Raw genomic sequence first — 18,260 nt, 5'->3', positions numbered from 1 at the left:
CCTAACCACCAATGTGATGCTTTGAGGAGGCGGGGCTCTGGCATGTGACGAGGTGATTGACAGATGAGCTTTCATAATGGGATTAGAGCTTTTATCAAAGAGGCCTCAGATGCCTTGCCCTTTCCATCATAAGCAGACACAAGGAGAGGGTGCTGGCTCTGAGCCATGAAGCAGGCCTGCACCATGCTCCAATTCATTGCTGCCTTAATTGTGGATTTCTTGCTCTCCCAAGCTATGAGAATTAGATTTCCATTGCATTTAGTTTGTGCTATTTTGTTACAGCTTCTCAAACTGATAAAAACCAGGCATGCACAGAAGGCCAATTGTGTTTGCCATAGCCCATTCAGAAACTCACCCATTGTAAAGAGATGCCTCTAATCACAGACGACTGTGGGAATCACCCTAATTGCAGAAGCATCATTGTGACCATTTCAGGAGAATAGGCATGTCAACAATTTTTGTAAGATGTTAGATACAAATTTCAACTCATCATCTCTTCACTCAGCAGATATTTACTGAGGATGTGACTTTTCTGACGCTAAGTTACATGCTACGAACATGATAAGAAACAGAAACCAATTCCTTGCATTCTTGCAGTTTCTCCCGTGGGATGGGACCGACAACACGTAAGCATATAGATCCTGTATATCTACTCGTGTGTACTCACATGCGGTGCCACGTGATGCTAGGGAGCATGAAGCAGGGAAAAAGAAGGGGCATGTGTTGGGGTGAGGGCTGGACTGAAGGAGCCGCTCACAACACGATCGTTCTTGTTGGGATGCAGACGTGGAAGACGCCAGGGAATGGGACATTTCTGCAAGAAGAAAAACTCCTGTGCTGCAAGGACAGAGGCCCTGCTGCTAGGCCCTCCGAGAAGCAGTGATCCGGGGAGACCTTTGGGAGATCGGTAAAGGATGGCCTCCCAGAGGCTGCGGTGGTCTGGTGCAGGATGATGGTAGCCGAGTGGGAGAGATAGAGGTGCTGGGGTGACATCTTCGTCTGCCTCTATATGTTAAAATTACATACTCTCTTCTTCTTTTCTCTACATTTCTAGGCTTTGCACTTTCTGCTTTCCTGTGTAGAGTACATTACTCAAACAATCAGAGGACATGAATGGGGCTGCTCTCTCTCTGTCTCCCAAACATGGATGAATTAAAGAAGATAATAGCTTAGAGTAGGAGTTCTCAACCTGTGCGGCATGACTGTCAGGAAACACAGTATTTCTGATGGTCTGAGGAATCCCCAATTATAAATTCATTTTTGCTGCTACTTTATAACTGCAATTTTGCTACTGAGTGATGTCTTAGTTCCACAGACCACTGGAAATATGTGTTTTCTGATGGTCACGACCCAGGGGTTGAGAAATGCTGACTTAGACAAAGGAGGTAAACCATAATTAAACTACAGAACTTAAACTTGATAAGACCTATTTCTGTCCATCATCGATTTGGTCAAACATGTTTACCTTTTGTAATGTTTGAGTGATCCTGTAGATTATGTAAGTGGGAAGATGTTGGAAGGCTGGAGAATAAAATTTACCAGAGTAGAAGAAATTTTAGAATAATGTTGGCAGAGATAGAGATTGGATTTAAAGTAGCAGTGCTATTTGGCTGTCTAAGCCTCACTCGTTGTGTGAGAAATGATTGTATTATTATTGAAAAATCTCACTTGGTGAATTTTACAGCTTTAAAAACTGTATATAAAAAATAAGCCAGGTGAGGTGGTTTGCATCAGTGGTCTGTGTCTGTGCTCTCAGTACTCGGGAGCTTATGATGGGAGGCATAGGGTTTTAAAACCAGCCCAGGATAAATGAGAAGGCTCTTTTTCAAAGGAATGAAGGGATGAGTAAACAGATTTAACTATTTCCCTCTTCTGGCCTCCAGGGAACCTGCATATATGGGCACACGCGCGCGCGCGCACGCACACACACACACACACACACACACACACACACAAATAATGATAAAGTAAAATAAAAAAATTTGTGCCAGTGTGTCACCATGCACAAAGTATGCAGGTGCCTCTTGAGGGTAGAAAGGGGCAGCCAATCTTCTGGGGTTACCAGCAGCTGCCCAATGTGGGTGCTGGGAACTGAACTTTAGTCCTCTGAAAGAGCAGTAACCACTCTCAATCATCAAGCCATCTTTTAGCCTGAAATAATAATAAAGTCAATATTTTTAAAAAATAAAATATGCACTAAAGCAAGGTAATTTATTCCTGAGTCACCTACATATTCTGGAATAGAGAAAGGAAGATGACTGAGGTCAGGAAGCAGGTGCTGGCCATATGCTGGTGGGGTTGTATGGCCTTGTCTTTTCCTTCTTCAATGGGAAGCCACTGAAGACTGTAGGCCAGGCAACTGTTTGATCAGTACTTTTCCTCACAAAACACATGTGTTTTGTATTCTGTTTCAAATAGACATCACCCCAGAAAGGTATACTTGAAGAAGTCAAGTAGGCAATTTGTCTATATGGTCACAACTGCCACCATTGTGATAAACAAGACAACGTCTTTTATTTTCAAACCAAAATGAACATTGTGGCTCTCAGAAGCCACATGATGATGAGAAGCCAGGGTGATTGACAGGAGCACATCATCCCAATGAACTGAAGACCTGCACAAGTGACCTTGGAGCCATTCTTTTCCCCTGCAGTAACTTCAGCTTCTACGTCTCATGTCTTCTATCCCCATTCATCTTAGCTCAGTTTGTCTTACTAAACTATTGGTTGTTAATGGTGCCATGGAGATACAGAGTGAAAGGAAAGGCTCGAGAAATCAGACAGGCTTTATAAAGAATGTGTTAATGAATGTGACATTGAAGGCTGCCCCACCAAGCATGGACAAAGTCATGAGGATCTGAAAGACTCACACAGTCACCACTGTGGTTGACTAACAGCTTTCCCCACTCCTTGAGGTAAATCTCAACCCACCATTGTAATCCCTTCCTCTTACTGTGTACTTTATTAAGAATAAACGACCAGAGTTAAGAACAACAGGATTTAAAAGAGGAATATAGGAGAGGCTCTTACTTGAAAGACATTCAACTTTTGAGAATTCTACCCTGATGCTAAAAGAAAGAAACCATGACTCACTATGATTGATTTAACCTTACCTATTAAATCCAGGATTGGGTCAGTGTATTCTGTTTAGTGAATAAATGTAAAATAATTCTAATGGTTAAAGCCCACCCCAGGTATAACAGCTACTTGTCTGTTGCTATGATAAAATATCATGACCCAAAGCAATTTACAGAAGGGTTTATTTGGGCTTACAGTCCTAGAGGGAGAGTCCATGATGGTGGGGAAGGCAGTATACAGGCAGCCTGAGTAGAAGTCTGAGAGGTGCTCTCATTAACCACAAACATAAAGCAGAGAGAGTGAACTGAAAGTGGGGTCAGGCTATGAATGCTCAAAGCCTTTCCCCAATGATATACTTCCTCCCACATGTTCACATCACCACTAAACAGCGCCACCAATCAGAGACCAAGTATTTATTACCCTGAGTCTTTGGGGGACTTTCCCAATTCAAACCATGCCAGATGTTTGTAGTATGGTTTTACTGCTTTGGGAAAGCCAGTCTTGAGGTATCTATGCCATTGGAGACAAGACAGGAGGGTGTGTCCAGCCTGAAATAGAGCAAATACAGAGAAAAATAGCACTTCAAGTCTGAAGTTAAACCAGAAAAGGTGATTGGATTTCTCTGGGAAAAAGTTTGGAGAGAAAGGCACTAAAGATGAGGCAGAGCTTACCAGAAAGGTGGGGAAGGAAGACAACAGATGCCAATGTTCTGTTGCGCAGGGGCCATCTCAGTCTTTACACTGGCATTCATTCATCTTCCATTTCTTTGAGCCATAACCCATCCATCATCATAATTCACAGAAGCAACATTTCCCAGGTCTCCATCTTGGTTTCCCTGTTTGAAGCAGCAGCTCGTGAAAACACACCTGCTAACATGGCTTCTCAGACACCTCACATGTTAGACACTGCCCTAAACATTCATACTTCTTTCTCCCTACAGAAAGCCAGCTTTGAGGGAATTTGTCTCCAATGCAGTATTGTGCAAGTTCCATGATTCTTGACCTTAGTCTCTCTGTGATCCTCTGTGGTTTTCTCGGTGCCAATGTTCTTGATTAGTGGTTTCTCAGCAAAGTGTTTGATGGATTCTTGGCCAAGGACCAACTATCCTATAGCCTGGGTGAGATCGAACCCCGATTAATCTGGACTTACTTTTAGTGACACCATGTGTAGCCAAGGCTAAGAAGACCTGTGAGCCCTAGGTGCTGATGACAATTCTTCTCCTCCAGTTTCCTCCTTCCTGTGGTATTTTCTCAATCTGCCTCATCTTCATCCCTCAACCACAAAGCAAGATGGTGAGCTTTAGCGTAAGGATGAGTGTGGACCTTCCCACAGAGCTGGGGTCCTTGGCTCCTCTATTTCTTCTTACATGGCACTCCAGCAAGGAGCTATCTGCAGGTATGATTTCCATCTTGGCACCGTCGTATCAACAACCTCATTGACTTCTGAATGTCTGAGAAAGAAAGAGAAAGGTTTGGATAACAGCTTCCAACCTCCCTCCCCTGATTCTCTAACCATGACCATTGTCCCTTAAGAGGTGGCATGTGCAGTTTGGTGTGTCTTTAAGTCCTTTGCCTTGCCACCAGCAGTCCCCACTTGATTTTCCTTTCTACCATTCATCCTTCACCCACTGAGGATTTTCCAACTCAATTCTATTTTCCTTTGTTAACATGCTCTGGTTTTAGTCACTTCTTGGATAAGTTTGCTCATTAAGACATTTTCATCTGTATTTACATGTTTCTGCCTTTTGTGCTCTCTGATTGTTTATTTGCTGTTCTTGGCATCCTGTTCCTTTGGGCTTTCTCAGAAGGGAGTGCTGCTCTATCCACCCCCATTGCTCATAACTTTTGCGTGCACAGAAGCCACTCATGGATGGCTAGTTGACAACCAGTGTTCTGTAGACCGACTCTAACCTTTAACCCCTTCCGCCCATGCTGCACATCCAAAATGCAGGTCTTATCTCTTGCACCCACTGGCCCACAGTGCTCTCTGCCCAAACCCTGTGGTTGGAATCTTTTAATGTGGAGATCGGTATCTTCGGGCACAAACATGGCTTGATTCGTGACCCAGAGCACTTCCCACATGGAGCACGAAAGCATTTGGTTTGCAGCCAAAGGCAATTACGTGTAAAATCTGGAGTTGTTTGTGATTCTGTGTTTCATTGTGTGTCCTCTCTGCTTCTCCACCAGAGCCGTTCTACAGGATTAGCGTCAGGCCAGCTGTTGGCTGCCATAGTTGTTCAGCGATCCATTGATCTTTTGCACAGTTTGAAGTGGTGTTTGAATATGCATTTTTCCTCTGCACACCTGAATTACAATGGACTGATATCTGTGAACCATATGGAATAGCCACATAGTTCTCCACATGTGCCTGGACACCACGGTGAGTCATGGTACCCCATGCTAATTCAGATTGTTCAGTGTTAACCGTCTGTGTCTCTAACTCCTCAAGAATGGAGAAGGTTCTTTCCTACTGCTGCTAACAACTCAGGCCTTGGGACCTTGCTGACTGATCGGACCAACAAGATCTGGAATTATCAAAATATGGGAGGTGAAATTAAGTTGTTCTTAAATTTTAGTGTGCCTTAGCACACCCGGAGGGATCTGTCGTTGGAATTTTTGATTCATAGGTCTGGATTTTCATTTCTAATAAGTTTCTTGGTGCCACCATTGTTATTTCAAGCATTACACTTAAAAAAACAAATCACTGTTTAAAACCTGTAGTAGAAATCCAGTTTTTGCTCCGTGTGGTAGGAAGGTAGGATAGTGTGGAGCTTCAAGTTTCTGAGCATGACTTACATCAAAAGACTCTATTTCTGTCAAAAGCCTTACCCTCCATTCGTCTGCGGGGCTGGGTCAGCTAATCTTCATTCTGAACTTGATGGGATTTGAATGACAAATGTCTGTCCCCTGCTCTACACTAGGATACTTGAATACTTGGTTCCCAGTTGGTGGCCCTGTGTGAGGAGGGAACTCGGCCTTGCTGGAGAATTTCTGTTACTGAGGGAAAGATTCGAGAGTTCTTAGTTTCTGTTTACTTACAGTTGGCTCCTTCTCGCTTGCCGCTGAAGATGTGCTCTCTCAGGGTCCGGCTGCCACGCCTGCTGCTCGATGTAATGAACTCTCAGCCATGATGAAGCTATTCATGAAAACAACTCTTCTGTAGGTCACCCTGGGTTGTGGCGTTTTGTCCCAGCGACAGACAGAAAGTAACTAATAAGCCATGGAAAAGACCTCAGGGAATGGCTGTGGCAGATTATCTAGATTAGGCTAATTGGGGAAGGGAGATTCACCTTAATGTGGATGACACTACCCCCAGGGTGGTATGTCTGATTGAATAAACTGAAAAGTGAACTGAATACCCCTCCCCCTTAATTGTTTTCAGCTTCCTGATAAGGATGCACTCTGACCAGCAGCCTCCAGCTCCTGCCTTCCCCATCATGTTGGGTTGAACTGTAGTCAGGATGAACCTTTCTTTCCCTAAACCACTTGCCAGGCATTTTGTCACAGCAATAACAAAGTAAGACATTATGGGGTCAGCAGGCTGTGTGGTTTGTATGAGCAGTTCATTAGCTCTCTTCTGGGTCGTGCTTTAGATATTAGATTATAAAATCTGGATAGAAGCACTCAGTTTAAAGCTCAGGTTACTTCCGCCTACGTTAACAAGGGAAAGTACAACCCAAGCAATCAGGTTCAGACTGCGCATTTCCCCTTAGGGTATGAAGGAAAAGGGATGAGGGGCATTGCAGCAAAACTCAGACATTTAGAGATCAAGTTATTTAAGCACACCAGGACTCCATTTTGCAGAAAACAATACACCATATCTTCACCGAGAGGGTATTAAGACTGAAGGTACATAAATAAATCCTCCCTTCATGACGGGACATGCCGTATTTCTAACGGAAAAATGACCTGGTCCCTACTTGGTAACTGCATATCTCTCCAATATAGATTTGACCAGTACTCTGCTGGCGTTCCAATCCTCTGCAAAGACAATGGCCTTGTGCATCTGAGAAGCCAGGGGTGGCTTCTCACTAGGCTTCTAAAGACCCATTTAGGAGTAGATCCGAAGGCTTGGGGGATATGGCTCAGTGGTCCAGAACTTGACTAGCAAACACAGGCCCTGCAAATCTCCTCATGGCGTAGGAACTTAGTATGGAATCGTATAGCTGATTTGTGTCTGTCCTTTGGGTATATCTGGTAGAAACAGATACTTGGTGGGGGAAAGACTAACTTTGTTAAGGTGTGGCTGTACTCTGCTGTATTTTCATGGGAAATATTGTTGCTATTGGGGAATGGAAAGGCCCCCCTCCTTTATGTAGATAACACCAGGTATCAGGTAGGTATGTCAGAAAGACTAATAGGTCTCAATCAACCATCCGGTCACGGAGATGAGATTAGTCCTGTGTTGAAATGAATACTGAATAAATTCCTATTTCTTTATTTTAATTTGATTCATTTTATTTTATGTGCATGAGTGTTTTGCCTGCATGTGTGCCTGGGTACTATGTGCTTTCTCAGAGCCCACGGACGCTAGAAGAGGGACCAGGATGCCTAGAAAATGGAGTTAGAGGTGTTTGTTATCTTCTGCCTGGATGCTGGGAATTGAGCCTGGGTCTTCTACAAAGGGAGTCAATCCTCCTAACCACTGAACCTTCTCTCTAGGCCTGAAATCCCTATTTTTTTTAATGTTGATGCCTTACAAGGCCTAGCCAGTTTAGCCAGTTCCGTTAACAGGATATAGCATTTTGTTAGGGTAAAAACATTCTGTGAGCCCACCTAGAGGAAATAACTCCTTTGTCTTCAGTATTTGAGCTTTAGAAGAGAAACTGAAAACACCAGCAAGAAAGAGAAAGGACCCTTTTAGCACTCCTGGGATTCAACCCAGTGGCTCCAGGATGTCTAGGGATTTCAAACTTGATGCTAAGACTTCTGAACAAGGAAGGAACAAATATCGGTCCTAAGATAAGGAGGGAGCTCAAAATAGTAGCAACGAAGAAGAAGTTATGCCGTCTGCAGAGTAAGAAGCGATGACAAGCTGAGAGAAACGAGACTGCCTGGGATGGGAGCTTGCCCAAGAGGCAGGAGAAAGGAATCCTACACACTTCCCAATTCAGTTTCTAGGAAGAGAAACTATGCAAGGGACACTTCTACCTTTCAAAGGTGGTTGTTCAAACACAAGGGACCCTACTTGGCCGGCGGCATTTGTTCTTTATCTGGATGACTAAGAGCTCTTGGGTTTGTTAGAGGGAGCTGAAAATCACAGAGACTGTCCTGTGGTAAGGGGGGTGGGGTGGGGGTGGGGTTCAAAGGGCAAGCTACTAACTTAAGGGGATGATCACACACCCTTGGTGCATTTACTTCTGGGGCAGGTGACAGCTATATTACTTCTTTTCCCTTACAATCAAAAAGGAGTTGAACAGTTTTCTTGGTATTGTCATGGAAGCTGGTCTCAAGAAAAAAAAAAAAAAGACAGAAGTGGCTGAAGCATGTTTAGGGAACCTGAACCACCAAGGGTATTTGCTTTAGACAATAATATTTCTCTACTGGGAAAAAGTTACATGCTTATGCAGTAACACCCCAGGTTCTCTCTTTGGCTTTATCCTTATGGGTGCTTGGGGAGGGCATCTTCAAGTTCATTTGTGTCAAAACTAATATTCCAACAGAAACCCATCTGTCTACAGCAGATCTCATGTTAGAAGCTCTTAATGAACTCACTGTGTTCTTGGCAGGGTTGAATGAAGTAGCTATTTGGTTCTGGTTTGAAATGAGAGAACCGATGCGAAAGTAATTAATTTGTTTAGCCCAAGATCAGTCCCGGAAACACCACAATTGAGACTATGTCATGTGACATTACCAGTGCCTGCATTCTAATTTTTATTACATTTTAATGGGGTTATTAAGAGGTAGGCTGCGCAACCAGCCAAAAAGTCTTGAAAAGCAGAAAAGGAGACATTCGTTGAAATTTGGTAATTAATCATCCCCTGTCTCCTTTTGAATTTTAAGCCAGATGGACAGTGGGATAAGATAAATGAGCAGTCAGCCCCTCTCCCACTTGAAACTGAAGGTTGGAAAACACAGGAAGAGGACAGGCGTTCAAGCTGCTTCCCCATTGGTGGAGCCAATTCCCCCCCCCACCCCCCACCATCCCCTGGCTGCAGGCAACACCATGAGACTGGCTGGCTGTGCCCCTGACCAAGCTTGCTGAGCATCTGGGAGAGCTGAGAAGTCATGAAAGTGCCTCGAGTCTGCAGGGAGGACCACAGACATCCTGTTCAGGTCCCTCCCCCATCCTTGCCAATCTGGGACACCACTCTTAAACGCCTAGGAAGTGAATGAAGGACAGAAAAGTCCTTCTCCCGGTTTTTTCTTTCCTAGGAGTAGAATGGAATGCTTCTCCCTTTCAAGGAAACAGGGACACCTGGCATTTTTTTCCCACGAAAGAACGTAACTGTGTGTTCTCAGACCTTTCTAGTTCAGATTTGACAGGAAGATTCAAGATCATTCCCGATTAGCGACCTTGTTTTTGGTGGTAGACCCTGTGGTTAGAGACAAATCTGTCACCCGTGAAAGCAGTGTTGATGTAAACCTGAGACAACTGGGCTCCAAGAGGAAGCGAAATATTGGTTACTTTCAATTGTCTACTTGACACAACCTAAAGTCAACAAGGAGAGTCTTGGTGAAGATTGCCTACATTGGGTTGGCCTGGGGGCAGATCTGCCAGCGATACTCTTAAGCCTACCAGTGTGAGAAGATGCAGCCCCATGGGTAATACAGGCCATCTCCTAGTCCTGTCCTTCAATAGTGACGAATTCGAGCTTAGCCAAGTGGGTGAGCCATTGTGTACCTATTTGTTCTTTTCTCTCTGCTCTTGGATGTGAAATGACCAGCTGTTGCAAGTTCCCGATACCCTGTCTTCCCTGGGACGGTGGTCTATAACTGGGGATGGTGAGCTAAAATAAACCCCTCTCTTCCTGAGGGTTCCATCACAATGGAAATGAGGATGAGCAAGAAACCAGTTGTAGAAGAGTTTTTAAAAATCCTGTTGTTCTGTTTCATTATGGAGAGTAAGGAAGAATCAGTCAGAACCCTCGGCTGCTGGGAGGACGTTAATTTAGGCGAACATGGGGCCTCACGGAGGACGAAAGACATAAATCAAAAGAGATGATATCACAGCTACAGATAAACAGTCATGCTAAAGACGCCTTTGATATTAGTAGGAACTGTTGACTAATTTGATTGCGCCTGGCACGGTGAGACCACATCAGGACACCTGTCACCGCGCTGAGGGATGAGCACATGTGTTCAGACGCCACAGAATTTGGTATGTGAGCCAGCTGTGTTGTCCTTACATTAGCACCCGATATTTACCTGAGGGAAGAGATTGAACTCAAGTTCAGTTTGATGCCTTTTAAGGTAAGTGGCAGCTAATGTCTGGACTGCATGGTGTGTCTTCCTTGTTGGAGAGACATTTACATGGGGATGAGCTCAAGGGTGTGACTTAGTGGATTGTTAACAGGTTGGTGGTACATCCTAGTATTATGTGATGTGTCTATGCTTTTGGTGATTATTGGTTTCACTGAAGATTCTTCAAGGTCATCAATGTAGCTGTTACTCTTTTTATTTTAAATAAACATATATATGTGTTGCTGTAATATTATAAAAAAGGTCTTTCTTTTATCCCACTCTCGGTCTGGCACCGCAGTGCCCCAAGATATCTGGTAGATGTCTTCATCTCAGTCAGCAAAGCTTCTCATCATTGCTCTATCCCATATCACACTGCCGATGGCTTCTCTCTGAGCCCGGCAACAATCTCTCTACCCATCTAGTTCCCACGGCAGGTTGCCACCGTGCCAGACATACACACCCCAATTCCATGGCGGCCCAGTGTCTCCAGCCACCACATACTCTCTTGAACTTAAATCGCCACATGAAAGAACACACAACACAATAACCTCTGATCCAGCTGATAAGATATAACTGCGCACCTAGATAACATACAGTTTGCTCATCTAGATACACAAAATCCTGTACACATCCGTCCCTTAAGAATATTCATAACAGACTGTAAATGTGCGGAGAGGAATCTTAACATCCGCCTCCATGTTCTCTTTGTTGCCTCTTCTCCTTTTGGTTCCAGACTCCTCTAAAACTTTTCTCCCGCTCATCCTTCCTTCTCATCCAATGACGGGCCTCATTCTGTCTTGTACCTGCCTTCACCTGTGTAATGACATCATCCTACATACATTAATCAGCCTTACCAACAAATGACCCTTTATAGAGACAAGGACTTGAGTTCCTTGTGTAACAGTTGCATGCTGTGAGCCCAGGGAAGTTGCCCTGTTCATCCGTTTCACAGATATTTTCTTAAGCACCTACATCTTTTCAGCACCGGGCATGATTTCTTCCTTTTTGGGATCCAAAACTTAGTGGGGGAGACAGACCACAAAGGAAGTTATTACCGCCAAGTGTAATAATGCTATTTTAGGGGACACACAGGAAGGAACACGGGGTGGTGTAGAAAAGAAGATGCATGTGTTCGGAAAGGTCGGATAGAGTTTCTTCATGCTTTTAACTGAGACTTAACAGGTTCAAAGAATCCACGGGGAACCAGCCCTTCAGTAAGCAGTAACTTGGTCAGGGAGATGAGAGTGGTGTAGGGAGATGAGTTGGGTGGAGAAATGGGGGAGCAGGGATGGGAGGATTGTGGCGACATGAGTCTGGAGAAATAGTTGTTCTGCTTCTTCAAACACAAAATACCAATAATAATGTCCATCTCAACATGCATATCCTGATAATCAAAGATGTGTGGGGAACTCAGGAAGCCTGGAGGGAAGTGTAAGGGTTGATTGAAGCCCTGGGGAGTGTGCATCACTGACAAGGCACCCATGGGAACTGGCAAAGCCTTCCTCAGGTCAGACTCAGGAATGGCTGAGGCTGGGCCTTCCTCCATGTGTACAAAACCTACTAACTGTAACTGTCCTTCTCCTGGCTGTTTACAGCCTAAGATTGCTCACCTAGAGAGACCCTCTAGGGAGCCCGAGCTAATCCCTTTCTCCTAGCTCACCTTTCCGCACAGTTGTACAGAGTAAACATGTTGGGGCCCAGGGGTGGGCTGTGCATAGTTGGTGCTGCTCCATCAAAGTGAGCATCCCCCACCTGACCCCAGCTTCTCTGTACGGATGTCTGTCTGTTTCTTCATTCCCATGTCAGGGAGATCAGGTTTCCAGGACCAAGCCTGGCTCATGAGTCAGTTTCTTTTTTTTTTTTTTTTTTTTTCCGGAGCTGGGGACCGAACCCAGTTTTCCGGAGCTGGGGACCGAACCCAGGGCCTTGCGCTTCCTAGGCAAGTGCTCTACCACTGAGCTAAATCCCCAGCCCCTACGAGTCAGTTTCAAATGGCAAATTACCACACCAGAGCTAACCAACATTGCCGGTGACTTGGCTACAGAATTGTGTCTAATTTTCCAATAGCAAAAAAGGATTTTGAGCAGAATTATCCTCCGGTTGTCTTATTGACTAACAATACAGTAAAGCAAGACATCTGAACAAAGACACAAACTTCAACAAAATGGTATATCTAGGTGTGTGTGTGCATGCATGTGCGAGCATGCATATGTGTGCATATGTGTGTGTGCATGTGTGCATTCTCTTTCTCATAAATCTTCATATATGCCTTTGTTAATTCAACATGTGGCACACGTGGTCTCCTAGCGGAAGCTCTTGTCCAAAACCCTCAAATCCCATCATATAAGTATTCACTGCACATGGACAGGATTACCCCTCTGAGCAACTGTTTTCTGCTCCATTACCATAAATTCTCAGCCCTTTAGATGGAGAGTTGAATCAGGCTTAATTTTTTTTTTAAACCCACCTTGTGCACTTTCTGGTTTTGTTCCCAAGAATAATAAATTTTAGCAAAGCACTGCTTGCCATTTTCACACTAGCTGGCCAGTGTTTGTCCTCTGCTGGATAAACCCGAAGCCTGTGGCTCAGATCACTCGATAAGCCTATGGTTTTGTATTTTTATGTTTTCTTCCTCTAATGAGAGAGACCCCGGTACACTAAGTGCTTGGCCTGCTAAGTCATGTCTCTCTGACGTCCAACAGGTTTTATGTTTTCTGAGGAAATGTATAGTGAGTAGATAGGGTCTCAGACATTCTGCACCTCTTTCCCAAGCTCTGGAACTTCTGCGGGGAGGGTAAATGAAGTTTGGAGCCAGAGGCATGATGTGAAGTGATCATTAGCTTTTCAAGTCTTGTATTTCTCTTAAGAATACAGAGAGGGAAATTCCAGAAACTATGTTATGTTCAGGACAGATAGTTGGTGTTCATTAAGACTTATCTGTACTGTAGTTTTTGGCACTGACTGCCTTTATTGTTTTTGAAATCACTGATGTCTCTAACTTTGAAGTATTTCCTTTGATACCTGGAAGACTGGGGGGTCTGAATGAGGTGCCCAAATCGATGATGTCTAGGTTGGAAGGCAAACTGTAAAAGACCACATACAACACACAGCCAGCTACTTTGGAAAGTCGCAGAGAACACATGAGCAAACTTTTCTGTTCTGGAGAAGTAAAGTTAACCTGGAATATTTTCTGGGAGTCTGTGTATGTGTTTGTGCATGCATTGTGGTAGAGGATAATCAATGAGCCATCGCAATAAGATTTAACAAGGTTCTGGCCTGAGCTTAGACCCTTTGCTTTCCAGTGTCTACCATTCTTTCTTTAGCAGGGTACCTGGAAATCTCAGATGTCCTCGGAGGCTGGTGACACTCTCCCTTTGTGGTTGCTGTGGTCAGTGTCCACCCACACTGGCTTCTGCTCTGGTAGATTGGGCTGTTGAACCAAGCCTGACTGTATGCCAGGAACCTGGCTGTTTAGCTGGTCCCCACCACTTGTGGGTTTTGGGGGGCGGGTGCGACGCTGATGGAACCTGCTGCTCAATCAGCACTGTATCTCGGTAGATGGTCTCTTCACTTCCAGAATGGCTGTGCCCTCATTTTTTATGGCGCCCCCTAGTGACACCACAATTTTGTTTGATTGCCTTTCCTGCCTGTACACTACGGTGAATTACCTAGGTGTGCTCAATTTAGTGAACAAAAACGGGAACAAGATATACACTTAAATTCGAGTTTTAGATCAACACTGTAGAGTGTTTTAGCGTAGATATGTCTCCATTGTTGAGCGGAGCATACTTAACCTAACACATTTTGTTGTTGTTATCTAAAATTAAGTTTAACTGTGTGTCATGTGTAGTGCTGGCAACTTTGTAAGTTCTGAGTCCATGTTAATGCCTTGCCACATCCTAGCCTCCCATCATACTTAGCATGTTACTGGGATGACAGACTATTCAAGGAGAATGTAGAAGTTGTTAAATTTCTTAGGCTCTCCGGAAGGGAACATCAAGCAGTGGACCAGGGCAGAGTTAATACATATAATTTCTATTTATGGCTTTCTGCCTAAATATTAGCTCTCTATTATTATAACCTGGATTTCCAGATGTGTGGACTTTGAATTTGGTCAATATACAGGGTTTCACTCCTTTCATTTTCACACAGTAGATGATAGAATTTAATGATGCAGATGTCTGAATTTTGGAAAAACTCTTAAGTATTTACACATATCAGTTGGAACATACTAAGCCATTACTTGGAAAATTCAGTATGGATACTTATTTCCAACTTGCACTTCCTGACACAAAAAAATCAGAACAACATTTGGTTTTCATGGCAATCACATAAAATATAGTCAATTCTGGGGAAAAATGGTTTGATGATTTCTCAGAAATTAAATGTAAAGCCACCATATAACAACAGGCTACTTCTGGGTAATTAGCCAAAGGGTCAAGTAGCCAGAAGAAACAACACAATTGCTCACTGAAAGGTCAGTTTCAACTCAAATGTTCATCAGTGGGTGCTTGACAGACTGTAGTATGGACATATGACTGAGTGTTACTCAGCTTAAAGAGGAAGGAATTATGACACATGCCACAAGAACAGACTCTCAAAACTGTGTACACCGAGTCCCCAAAAGGCAAATACTGTATGAGTCTACTGATACGAGGAACATAGGTGAATTCACAGAAGAAGAGAGGAGAGTGGAGACGGCTGTGGGCATGGGGTACAGGTAAAGAAGGATGTGTAAGGATGAGAAAGAGTTGTAGAGTTCTGTGGCATAACCATGTGGAAATCTTAGCACTGTGGGATGCCATGCTTAAATGTGCTTACGGTTGGTTCAGATGTTATGTTTTACTAGAGCAAACAAAAGAGAGCTTACCCTTTAGATTTTTCCCTAACTCTTCACAAGCACTTGTATCTGTTTATCAGCTTAAGACTGATTGGCCAGGCCAATCTTGCAGCTCACTCCTGCAGACAGCCCTTCTACCAGGAAGCTCCAGATCTTTCCCAGTAGGCTTTCTCCTGGTCCTGGCTGTTGTGGTTACATTTACCATGTCTCAGCCTCAGCTGACTGCAGACACATTGCTTTCATAATTTGGATGAAAACAGGAGGGAGTTTGTCCTTTGTTTACACATAATTTTGGAAAATTAGTCTAATGCAGGAGCCAGGGGGATCAGAATGTTTGACAGCATTGAGGAGAAAAGACATTTTAAGCTAATCTTAAAAAGAGCTCTACAAAATGTACCCGGTCCCTGATCCCTGCATAGTCCCTGGTTTTAGTTATTACAGCCATCATCCCAGAAATGATCAGCTTTTCTAAGCAGGCACTTAGCTTCTAAATGGAGAGAATAAAAGGTGTAGAAATACCACATTGCCACAGCTAGCTCCCCGCTGCTGTAGGTTTGATCTGGCATTGTCTACCAAAGGCCCAAACATCCAAAGCCTCTTTCTCAGAATGGTGTGACTGGGAAGTGATAGGGACTGTAAGAGGGAGACCCCAAAGGAGGTCTGAGGGTGGGGGAGCCCACAGAGGCATAACTTTCTCCCCTCTTTCCCTCTGTCCAGGCACTGAGGTGAATGACTTCCTCCACCAGCCACTCTATCAGATGGTGTTCCCTAGCCACAGGCCGAAAGGGAAACTCTGAAACCTAAGGCAGAAACACATCTTCCCCTTTACTAGGTTATCTCAGATACTTGTTACAGTAACTGAAAGCTAATTCAGACAACCACTCCTCAAAGCAATGGTAAGATATTTCAGAGCAACCGATAGTTTATTATAATTGTATAGACCAGCCTTCACCTTTCTTAAGCACCCTCTTTAACACAGTATCAATACCTCACTTTTGGTCAACCATTCACCGGCTAGGTATCATTCGATCTGTTTCTCTTAGAAATCATTTTAATTCTCACGGGGTTGGGGGGGGGACTTCTCAGTTTGGACAGTTTTTATAACCAAAGAGTGGATGATTTCTTGGCTATACCATCATGCCAGGAAGTGGATCTGCTTTTGCAAAACCTTATTGGAGAGAAAGCAAGCCAAGGGGTCTTCAAACCGCTGGGAACTTTTGACGTTTTGTGTAAAATAGTTTGAAGAAAACTGTTCAATATAATACCTCTCATTTTAGGTGCTGAGGGTCTAAGGACTCAAGAAAATTGAATAATAAAATAGAACCCTACTATTTCTGTAATTCATCCACTCACTGGGGAAATACAAAACACATAATTACTCTGCCCTGTAGCATTCTTGATTTGATATCAGTAAATGAGTGATCAGGTACATCCAGAAGGAAACCGCCATGGACACTCTATTTCCTCTGTAGTCTTTCTTTGGTTTGAATAATCTAGAGAATTGTGTAAATGTTCACAGCACCTTAGCTTGTACTGTGAACACTGGATGATGATCCCCCAGCCCATGCAGAAGAGCCTGGCCATTAGTCCTCAAGTGCCAGACCACCCTCTTCACTAAAGGTCTCAGGGTTTGTTACAGCTTTCTGTGTCCTTGTTTATTCACAGTTATGGCCCATCAAGACACACACAAGCCTTCTCTCATGTGACCACAAGCTGGCACCTGCCCAGAAGTACCCTACCATTTGGCCCTCTTATCTCTCACTTTCCTAATTAAAAATTCTACTAAACAATGTTATTACCCGCCCTATATTCTCTTTATATAAATGCTGTCCAAATTCTGCAAATGACAGCAAAACACTTGGGACAGGAACATAGCAGAGGGCAGGCATGCAAAGAGTGCGGTGAAGTTACACCACTGAATGGCCGGTTAACAAAGGTGAGCAGAGGGAAGCCTACTGACAGGCCACATCGTCTAAATGAAAGAAACACCCCGCTGTAATCCAGAGGCAGGAAATAATGTCCGCAGAGAAAGGTTTTCCATCTTGTTCCCGCAGTAATAAAATCTCATCACGTGACTTGTAATCAGCCTGTAACTTCATCCATGCGATACCGCGGCCTTTGTTCTCTTTCTTTCACATTCCCTGGGAAGACTTTACGGTTCCCTTGGGAAAGGGGGTCAGGAAAAGATCTGCTTGGTACAATTTAAGCTTTTAGAGAGCATTTATCCCCCTCCTCTCGCCCACAACCACAGCCAATTGCTGTCCCTCCCCTTTGACAGGACGCCTGGCTGTACCTGCCCTTTCATCCTCTGTGTGGAAAATGTCTATCAGCTGGAAACGGTACGACTCTTAATTTTGAAGGATTTTTGTTGTAAGCTGTTGGAGGCCTGAGCTAAGGTTTCAGGCAAAGGTAACTTCAGTATTTGAGTCTGGTTTCTACCCCCACCTCTGTTCTGCAGAGCTGGCTCTCTGGATAAGCTCTTAAGCTATTGTAAGTTTATGCTCACTGGTATCTGATAGAGGTTCCTGGAAACTGACACTGGAAAAAAGAAGAAAAGAAAGAAATAGAAAGAAAGAAAGAAGGAAAGAAAGAAAGAAAGAAGAAGAAGAAGAAGAAGAAGAAAGAGAGAGAGAGAGAGAGAGAATGAACGAAAGAGCAAGCAGAAAGGAGACGGCAGATCCAGCAGCTTACAAAGAGATTAGAAAAGTTCACTCCAGATGGAAAATTTTATGGGAGCTGGAGAAAAATGTATAAGTGAAATATCAGTATCATAAAATAACAGGAAATAGCGTAATCTACCTGATGGAGAAAATTGTCACTTTAAAAAATGTATTCTAATTTCCTTCAAAATCGTTCTTGTTTGTGAGCCAATAAAGAGTAGCTAAGCTGACCACAGGCCTTCCTTCTGCCAAACTCATCGTTGCCAGCAGGACCTCTGTG

At 43.9% G+C, this 18,260-nt stretch overlaps 1 long non-coding RNA gene across 1 annotated transcript; it reads left to right on the top strand.

Annotated features, from left to right (window-relative positions):
- Positions 1-411: 411 nt before the first annotated feature.
- Positions 412-10,734, top strand: LOC148001870 (uncharacterized). The gene is made up of 4 exons (XR_015636378.1): positions 412-626; positions 785-907; positions 5,264-5,456; positions 9,080-10,734. It is a non-coding gene; the product is annotated as an uncharacterized LOC148001870 (long non-coding RNA).
- The last annotated feature ends 7,526 nt before the right edge of the window (positions 10,735-18,260 follow it).

The sequence above is a fragment of the Rattus norvegicus genome, chromosome 13, assembly GCF_021556685.1.
Source record: "Rattus norvegicus strain SHRSP/BbbUtx chromosome 13, alternate assembly SHRSP_T2T, whole genome shotgun sequence".
Taxonomy (NCBI): domain Eukaryota; kingdom Metazoa; phylum Chordata; class Mammalia; order Rodentia; family Muridae; genus Rattus; species Rattus norvegicus.
Note: the sequence above shows the minus strand (reverse complement) of the source record. Positions and strands in the feature narration are given on the sequence as shown.